This window comes from Capsicum annuum, chromosome 1 (assembly GCF_002878395.1).
Source record: "Capsicum annuum cultivar UCD-10X-F1 chromosome 1, UCD10Xv1.1, whole genome shotgun sequence".
NCBI classification, from domain to species: domain Eukaryota; kingdom Viridiplantae; phylum Streptophyta; class Magnoliopsida; order Solanales; family Solanaceae; genus Capsicum; species Capsicum annuum.
In genome coordinates, this window is record NC_061111.1 from 234,472,672 (window position 1) to 234,483,241 (window position 10,570).

The 10,570-nt window shown below is 36.1% G+C and overlaps 1 non-coding gene across 1 annotated transcript; it reads left to right on the forward strand.

The window, feature by feature from the left end:
• The first annotated feature begins 754 nt into the window (after positions 1–754).
• On the forward strand, positions 755–861 carry LOC124891786. Its single transcript, XR_007049877.1, has one exon. It is a non-coding gene; the product is annotated as a small nucleolar RNA R71 (small nucleolar RNA).
• Positions 862–10,570: the final 9,709 nt, after the last annotated feature.

A 10,570-nucleotide genomic window follows, 5' to 3' on the forward strand; every position in this document is an offset into this window, starting at 1 on the left:
ATGGCCTTATATTCTATGATCCTACAATGTGACCCAACTGCAACTCCAAATTTCTTATGAGCAATTGTTGACTCTTCAACTCAGCTGCAAACTGTGCTTATTGAGTCTTTATGTCTTCTGCAAACTGTGCTTGTTGAGCCATAAACTTCTTAATCAACTCCTCCATATTGCTATTCTGAACAGTCACCTAATTATTCTTAGCCGGCTATGAATTTGATTGCACTGGTCCCTTATACTGATTTTTATTTGTGCCTGATTTCCACCCCATGAGAAATTAAGGTGGTTTCTCCAATTTGGATTATGTGTACTGCCCAAATTTTATTGACCCTAACGATTTGCATTAACCACATAGTTGAATGAATCTAGATTAATGGAATATGCATCTGCTTTATGCTCACCACTTTCGCAAACTTCACATCACGAATATACCTATTGAACTGCATTTGCTGTGGTAGTTGGCTATATTGCACCCAACTTTAAGTTGTTGAGCTGAGTAGTCATATTATTCTACATTGCTGTAATCTTTGCCTGTAATGCAATGAATTGATCAACCTCCAAAACACCTGTAACCTTCTTGGGAGCGTTTTTTGAGTCTGGATGCCACTCAGGTTTTTCTTATGCGATTCAATTCAACAATGTATACAATTCTTCATACATTTTCTCCAAAGCTTGGCCTCCTTCTATTGAATCTAAAAGAATCTTAGTATTAGACTCAAGGCCTTCTATAAATGTATGCACCAAGACATCATTTGATTAATTATGAAGAGGATAGTTTCTGAGCATGCCTTTGAATGTCTCCCAAGCTTGGTAAAGATTTTCTCCATCTTTCTATTTTAAACTTAATATCTTACTCCTCAATCATGCAGTCTTCTAGGATGGAAAGAATCGAATAAGGAACTTTCGAGCACAATCTTCCCATGAAGTGATAGAGTGCAGTGGTTCAGCATGTATCCACCTCTTTGCTTCTCCCATTAGAGAAAAGGAGAAGAGTGTCAATCCAACATAATAAGTATTCATATCTTTAGGAATATATGTATTAATTATTTACAGAAAGGTCTACAAGTTCTGCTGCAGATCCTCATGTGAAAGTCCTTGAGATACCCCCGCAGATTTCAATAATTGCACCATATTTTGTTTTAATTCCCACTAACCTCCTGGTTCAGGCTTACGAAAGCTATTAGTCACATGGTTTGTAAGTGGGATTTCCACCTCACGAATAGGTCTTGCGGTTGGTTGAACAGGAACAACTGGAATAATAGGAGCTGGAACATTTCCAACATTTGGATCAGCAATAATTGGATCTTGTATTTCAGCCAGCTGTCCCTGTTGAATGTAATATTGAGCTCTTTGCCTCTGATAAAAAATTACTTACAGTTTTGTAAAGGGCTCAACTAACTCTTTATCCCTAGCCAGTCTAATGTTCAGCTAAACCTGCAAAAATTTACCACTAAGATCAAGTCGTTAACACTTACATATTATCAAAAACCAAAAATTTAAGAAATTTATTAATTCTATTAGATCCCTGGCAATGATACCAAAAACTTGTTGTGTCTCTACGAACACACAAGTGTACGCAATCGTGCAAGTAATATAATGACTTAGACAGTCAGATATCGTTCCCACGAGGATCAATAAACTAGAAATTATTTCAATCTTTAGTTTAAGACAATTGAGTATTAAGTGCTTGAAAGTATCAAGATGATTTTGATATTATAAATAAAAATGTAAATTATTAAACATGAAATAATTAGTGACGACTAGACGAAAGCAAGAAATGGTTGTAATCAATAATGACGATGATTCCAGGGTTGATGTATGTCGAACAATCATACAATTCTCTATTTTTTATCACAGTCTAATTGGTTATCTGGTTGATGATTCGCAAGGTTTATGCAATGATCTTGGTCTCCCGACGTCAAATCTTTTATCTATTAAATGTTGTAGCTACAACTCCCACAGAGATACAACAATTCTTCTAGATTCATAAAGTTGTCTTCTTGCAAGTGAACCAAGCAAGGCTTCTAGGCATATCCCTATTCTAGATGCTAATTCAAATCCCTTATTTCATATAAAATTAAGAACCTTGCTTCCTAATTTCTTTGTTCTATCATACGATTCTCCTCCTAGATGCACATAGAAATATAGATTTATTCTAATGATGGCCAATCATTAAAATAGTAAGCTCAAGGAATTAAGAACAATCCAGATGATAATCCAAAAAGAAACTATGAATAAAAATATAAAAGAGTAATCATGTTCTTAGCCTCAACCCCAGAAATTGGGTGTTTAGCTAATCATGTTTCAATTCATCATCCAATATAAGTAATTAATCATACCAAAAACAAGTCTTGAAGTAAAGAACTTGAAAAGAATGTCTAAGAACCCTAAAAGAGAGAAATTTCTGCTTTTCCCGCCGCTGCTATCTTTGTCAAAAAGTCCCTAAAACTATCTTGGATTTTTCCTTTTATAGCTGGGACAAAACACTTAAAATCTTCCCAATTTTGCCACCCAACACATCGCGCCATGCTTCAAATACTATTTTTCAGTAAAATTTGTGTAATTACGGAGCTCAAGTATTCCTTGAAATTTGTAAAATGCACCCTCACCGCAATGCGTCACTATCGCGGTGAGCCATTGGATTTGGACAATTGTGAAATATCTATCCTCCATAACGCGCTAAACTTCCAAGTCACAAAATTTGATAAGTGGGACTTCTCTGCGCCACGGTGGTTTCACAGACCTTTATTGGAAAGTGCCAAGTGAGAATTTACACCTCTCCATGACGCGTTGATTTCGCAAACCTTCACTGGAATTTGATCATTTATATTTTGCTGGTTAGCGCGACCCGGAGTGTCTTCAAATGAGGATTCCTTCTTTCCAGCTTCCCTTTTTTAGCTTTATTTCACTCTATTGTATTCCTTCTATCCTTCTATATCATCATTGTATTCAAATACGCACAATTCTTCATGATTTTTGGCCTGAAAGTACTAATCATACCCATTAAGCACGAAACGGAATAAAAGCTGAATTATACTTAAGAATTCATACAAAAGTTCTTGAACTAATCCAAATCTGGGTGCATATTGGTGCTTTGAGCATATAAATATGCTCGAGATCACCACCCCACACTTAAAAACATTTTCATCCCTGAACACTTTAATTCAAAAGCATAATTTCTTCATCTTTACATCACAATCTCAAAGTTATGTTGCAATGGGTACTTATACTTTGCAATAGTGTATTCTTACATCATCATGTCAGCACAATTTTAGCATATGAGACAATTTAGTACAATTTTTTCTATCTCAATAATGAATTTCTAACATGTAGGCAAACTCAATCAAAGAAACACACTAAGTAATCCTACTTTCATCCACCTGCATCCTCACTTAAGAAAATTTCCCCATATTACTCACACTGATATCTATGCAAAAATAGGGGAGTATCACTATCAAATCACTCGCTCTCAACAAAGAATTCATACATGCTAGTGAACGAACCATAAGTTTGCCCTTAGTGTCCTACTCCACTAAGAGTCGGATGTTTAGGTGAAGGTCTTTTTCGGGTTTTAATAAAGGCTTGGTGACAGGTGGGTACTATTTGGGGAAATAGTGAATATTACTCCTAATAATTTTAGTACAAGAATTATCAATTAACTCTGTTCTCCAACACCAATTTATCCTTCTATTTTCTCCCCACTCTTTTATTTTTCAACTCTCCTTTCAATTAGCTTATTTACTCAAACCAGGTTTGGAGTATTAGTCATTCCTTCCACATACTTCTCTTTTTCGTACCAATTTCATGCTACGAACCCCTATTAGAGCCACCCTTAACTTAAGCGAAAAACCTTCATTAAGGTGCACATTATCCAACTGGACCAGGGCCAAAACAGGTTCATTGTAACATTTCTATTTACTAACTCCCAATTGCACCCAGAATCTTTAAACATCAATAACAACTACTTTGGGGGCATTAAATTTTACCTTTTCCTCCTCTTTTATGTTCTTAATCTCCTCTTAGTTTTATATTCAAATACTCAGGAGCTTATTTGGATGAAATTAAGATTTATCAAAGACAGGATAGGGTTACATAACAGGCTACCAAAGAAAGAGGCCAAAGACTCAACAGGGCTGGCTAAGACTATGTACCAAGGTAGGTCTATTTAGGTTAGAAATACGACTGTCAAAGAAATGCCTACATCACATCCTACACCCAACACCTTTTATTTCACTTTATAAAAACACTGGGCAAGTTTTAGTCATTTCTATTCATGTAGAATATACACAAATCCTCACACTCACAGTGCATGTACGGAATCAAACCAAGGTTCCCAATCATGTTCTTTATTGAATTCAAAATTAAGCCAACACATCAAATTTCATTTATCGAGATTAAATCATTAGTACTCAAAACAAAACACTCTTATGCTTATTTATACTTAATTTAATTTCCATTATTACGAAGATGGCCCTTTCCACACACTCCTCTAAGATAGTGATTAGGTTCTCATTTATTCTTTACTTCCTATGACCACTCCCCTTAAGACAGTCATCATCCCTCTATCATAGGGGATGGAAACTAACTATGACTATTTATTACTAATTACCAAAGAGGGCAAGGGCAAACGTAACTACTTAAAACTGAAACTTGCCAATGAGGGCGGAAATAACAATAAAATAATACTTTAAACTGAAGTAACATACGATAAATACCAAAGAGGGCATATTGTAATCCACAAAGTTACTAAATATTATAGACCAGTGTTCCAAATAGCTAGTACTCACAAAAATCAACAAAACTAAAAATAAAATTTTTCATCCATAATAAAAGAACGAAGATGAAGCATAATACGAACCCACCATGGTTCTATTACCGGGACTTGAACTGGGGTCTCTCGGTTAGAGCTGAGTATCCTAACCAACTAGACTATAGTGGTTAGTATTCTTATCTGTCATGCAGGTGACTCGGGTTCAATCCCCGGCAACGATGCCAAAAACTTATTACGTCTCTATGCACACGCAAGTGCATGTGATCGTGCAAGTAATATAATGACTTAGATAGTCAGATATCATTCTCACAAGGATCAATAAACTAGAAATTATTTCAGTCTTTAGTTTAAGACAATTGGGTATCAAGTGCTTAAAAGTATCAAGATTATTTTGATATTATAAATAAAAATATAAATTATTAAACATGAAATAATCAGTGATGACTGGAGCAAAGCAAGCATTAGTTGTAATCAATAATGAGGATGATTCCAGGGTTGAGGTATTTCGAATAATCATACAATTCTCTATTTTTTGTCACAATCTAATTGGTTATCTGGTTGATGATTCACAAGGTTTATGCAACGATCTTGGGCTCCCGACCTCAAATATTTTATCTATTGAATATTGTAGCTATAACTCCCGCAGAGATACAACAATTCTTCTAGATTCATAAAGTTGTCTTCTTGCAAGTGAACCAAACAAGGCTTCTAGGCATATCCCTATCCTAGATGCTAATTCAAATCCCTTATTTCATAAAAGAATAAGAGCCTTGCTCCCTAATTTCTTTGTTCTATTCTACGATTCTTCTCCCGGATGCATATAGAAATATAGATTTATTCTAATGGTGGCCAATCATTAAAATAGTAAGCTCAAGAAATTAAAAACAAACCAGATGATAATCCAAAAAGAAACTATGAATAAGAATATAAAAGAGTAATCATGTTCTTAGACTCAACCGCAGAAATAAGGTGTTCAGCTACTCATGTTTGAATTCATCATTCAAAATAAGTAATTAATCATACCCAAAACAAGTCTTGAAGTATAGAAATTGAAAAGAATATCTAAGAACCCTAAAAGAGAGAAATTTTTGCTTTTCCTGCCTCTACTAACTTTGCCAAAAAGTCCCCAAAATTATCTTGGATTTTTCCTTTTATAGCTGGGACAAAACACTTAAAATCTTCTCAATTTTGCCACTCGGCGCGTCGCTCCATGCCTTCAATTGCTATTGTTTTTATTAAAATCTGTGCAATCATGGAGCTCAAGTATTCCTTGAAAATTTTAAAATGTACCCTCACCGCGACACGTCACTATCGTAGTGAGCCACTAGATTTGGAGAATTGTGAAATATCCATTCTCCGCGATGCACTAAACTTCCAGGTCGTAAAATTTGATAAGTGGGACTGCTCTGCGATATGGTGGTTTCACGGACCTATACTGGAAAGTTCCAAGTGAGTATTTACACCTCTCCACGATGAGTTGATTTCATGAACCTTCACTAGAATTTGTCCATTGCTATTTTGTTGGTAAGCGCAACGCGAAGTGTCTTCAAATAAGTCTTCTTACTTTTCAACTTTCCCTTTTTAGCTTTATTTTACTCCCTTGTATTTCTTCAATCCTTCCATATCATAATTGTATCCAAATTCACATAATTCTTCATAATTTTTAGCCTGAAAGTACTAATCATAACCATTAGGCATGTAATGGAATAAAAGCTAAATTATACATAAGAATACATACAAAAGTTCTTGAACTAAGTCTAAATCTTGGTGTATATTGGTGCTTTGAGCATATAAATATGCCCGAGATCATAAATGAAAGATCTTTGAGTTTTCCTTCCAACGCCACCAATTTTTCCTTAATTCAATAATGGAGTAAGAAGTTACGCCTATTTTATTAGAAGGTGTCTGTCTGCCCGCGGGGCGATGACCAAGGTGACGGACCATCGTACCAGTGATAGCCCTTCACACCAGACCATCACCTTTAGGTAGTAATACAAAAAAATGGTCATTTTGTGATGGTTGGAGCACATGTCAGTATAATACCCCACAAATTCCTCTTCCAGTCTGAGCCTTAGAGCGTATTCAGTAAAGCGGAAATTTGAGTCTAAAAGTTTTAGAAATATCTTCTTAAGTATGAAATACTTTGAATCATGTAGAATTTCCCTAATTTATACCTTTTTCCATATAGAGCATTGAATAAGCTTTCCATCGATACCAAATTTGTCCAAATTGGACACTCGGGTGAAGAGTTAGAGCCATTTTAGTAAAATACTGTGCCATCTGGCACTCTGCCGCGTCGCGGAGCCAGCCAAAATGGCAATTGTCAAATTCGAGTGATCCTCCGCGATTCCACCATGTTGTGGTGTAGTTCCAGTTTGCAACCAAGTTGGAAAAATGATCCCACCGCGTTGCGCCGTCGTACCATTTCCCTATTGTCGAAATTCTAGTGGGCTAGTGCAATTATGGCGCATCGTACCAGCATAAAAAAACAGGATTTTTCAGTAAATTTTTCCAAGGGGCTTTTTGTTCTTTTACCCTTTTCTTCAGCCTCTATATATACATGGTAAAGGGCCTTCAACCCTCTTTCTCTCCTCCCACACAAAAAATTAGGGTGTACAAAATCAAAACCCTCTTCTCCTTTTCAACAAAAATCAAGGGAAATCAAGAAATCTTTCTAAGATACTTCAATAAAAGAGTTTCCTCAAGGTATGTAGATGTTGATTCTTGGGTCCTTCTCATCTAAGAAGCTCAGGCACCCTTTTTAAAACTTACAGATTTTTATGTTTATGAGCTTCCATAATTTGTATGAGTTGAAATTGATGTTCCATATGTTGTTGAGTTTTGATTCATGTTTTTTTACAAGATTTATGGGCTTTGACCCTAGTATGTGGAATTTATGTGATGTTTGTGATGATCCCTCTTGAAGTCTGTTTCTATGTGATGTGTTCATGACATTTGGGTGTAGAAATGATTGAATAAGCGAGGCATGTTCCCCATAGGTTTGATAAAAAGCATAGGTAAAGCATAAAGCGGCATTGTAGTATGTTGAAGATGAAACCCCAAATTATGGGCTAGTCCTTGCATGCTAGCATTTGATAAAATGCCTTAGTGAGAGAAATGTAATATGATAGTATGACATCCCCAAGTAGGTGTAAAATCGGACATGTCTAGTGGTTGTTCAAAGATCGTAGTGAGTAAGTTGAGACAAGATAGTGGTAAATCACCAAGTAAGTGCTCTTTGATATATGCTAAGCTTTTAATATATGCCAAGTGGTTAGCAAGTAAGTTATAACATGATAGTGTGAAGTTTCCCAGAATCTTATGATATCTAAGTATATGTTAAGACTGATATAGGTATGAAGTACTTGATGTAAGACCTTGTTGAATGGGGTATGATCTAATAGCATGTCTTTCCTAGGCTAGTACATGATGATGAACCGATGTTGATGATCCTTAAATGTTTGTTGTGATCCTTTGGTGATTCTGATGATGAATAGAGGTCTACATTTCCTAAATGCTCGATGTGATGCCGTAAGGATTGTGAGGGGGAATGTATGTTATGATTTTGAAATGCTTAAAGTGACCCGTTGGTGATTGTGATGATTGGCAGACATTTGTGATCCTTAAATGCTTGAGGTGATGTTTTAATGATTATGGGAATGAACATATGACATGATTCTTGAATTACTTGTGAAGATGCTTTAATGATTGTGAAGAGATGCTTGAATGATTGTGATGATGCACGAATGCTTGTGATGATGAATGAGTGATGATGCTTTATTTTTATGTTATCGAGTCTTGGAGGTATTTATACCTGAAAATAGAGTTGTTGTCCAGAGCCCGTGTCAGTTTCTCGATAATTCAAGTCAAGCCATGATTCTCAGAACTCAGTGAACTATAGAACTCTGTATCCTCAGACAAGTGTAGAACTTAAGAAAGCTCAGTAATCTCAGTTATCTTTGTAATCTCTGTATCGCTAGTAATCTAGCCTCAGTTTTGTAATCAGCTCAGAACTAATAGTATTCAAGTGATTCAATTCTAATCTCAGAAACAATTCGAGTAATCTATTCAAACTCTGTATCATCAGTCAGATACCATGATTCGATACCTCTTTCCGTCATATATGGAACTAAGTAATCTCAGCGTAACTTAGTCAGATATTTTGAGAAACATGATCAGTATCAGATTTAGTTTAGTTGTGTTCAATTAAGAATCCAGTTAGAGTCTTTCAATTGAGAGTACAAACTAGCACCGAGCGAGGAAAGGGATGGCGGCTCTTCTCGTTAGCGATAGAGGCCGGAGTCACTAGTATCAATCCCTGAACTCTAGAACTGCATAGCCAGCGCAGGATATAGGAGTCACTATTAGTAAAAGGCTTTCACCTCCAGAGAGAGAGTATTTAACTATTATATTTCCTTAGGTCGACTGCCTAGCAAGGGTCATCCGTTAGAGAAGATTGACCAAAGAGAGGTCTTTACTCGTGGCACGGTATTGACACCCTTCCAGCTGGGGTTACAAGTTTTACCCCTCCTATGGTATGTTGGGGTATGTTAGTTAAGTAATTATTTCCCACAGTTTTAGATTCAGATTCAGTCTCAATTTTAGTATCAATCTTCAGAAATCAAGACTGTCAGATACAGTCATCTATTTTATGAGGAACTCAGATAGTTCCAGTGATCCATGGACCATCCCATCAGATAGGCTTGGTCTTATATATAGTTGTTTGATATCATATTTAGAGATATGCCACCAGACAGGCTTGATAACAGTATCAGATTTCTATTAAGTATTCTTATTGTCAGATTCAGATATAATCATATTTCTTATTATTAATAAAGCTTCCAAAGTATCTGTTAGAAAAGTTGATCTCTAATTCTATCAGTCGAAAGTAGTAAGCTCAAAATTTAGTTCTTGATGTAAGTATATCCAGCTCCTCAGATATCAGTATTAGATAAGTTGGTGATTCAGTACCTCAGTATCAGTAGTGAGTTCAGTCTGCAGTAAAGTGGTATCTAAGTTTCAGTAGCTAGAGTTGTGATGATTGTGTTTATGGTCTGTGGATTCATGTATGTGTTCTCGTGCAATATTTTCATGATTATTCATTTTAGATATTATGTATGCATGAGCCCATGCATTTGGCCTTACCTCGTCTACATACTCGGTACATTCGTATACTGACGCATTTGCCCTATGGTATTTTATTTGACACCATAGGTTCAGAGGCACGCGATCCAGAGTATCCTCAACAGTTTAGTCCTAGTCAGCAACAGTAGCAGTGAGTCCTCTTTTTTTGAGGATAAATCTTAGTTTACTATTATTGCATTAGATTTTGTTTATTTTTCAGTTGACAGAGTTAGTTGGGGACATGTCCCATCAACTCCATAGTTCAGATAGTTTAGAGGCTTTTTCAGATGGATGTATTAGCATTCAGTTTGTAGTTTTGAGTATGTATAGATGTGTTGAACCTTATGGCTAGTTTCCGCATTTATTTTAGATATTATATAGAGTACAGGTATAGATATCGGTAAAGGGTTAGCTTATGGTCCTTTGGGGTCATAAGTACCGTGTGACATCTCGAGATGGGATTTTGAGGTGTTACAAACTTGGTATTAGAGCTTAAGGTTCGAGAGTGTCCTAGGGAGTCTTAAAAGCCGCATCTAGTAGAGTCTTGTGCATGGGTGTGTAGCGCGCCACATTTATGTACAAGAGGCTACAGGATGTTTTTAGGAAATGTTTCCCTTCTTTCAGTATTCTGATCGTGTGAGTGAGCATGACCTCAAGTTGATTCTCTATCTAATCCAC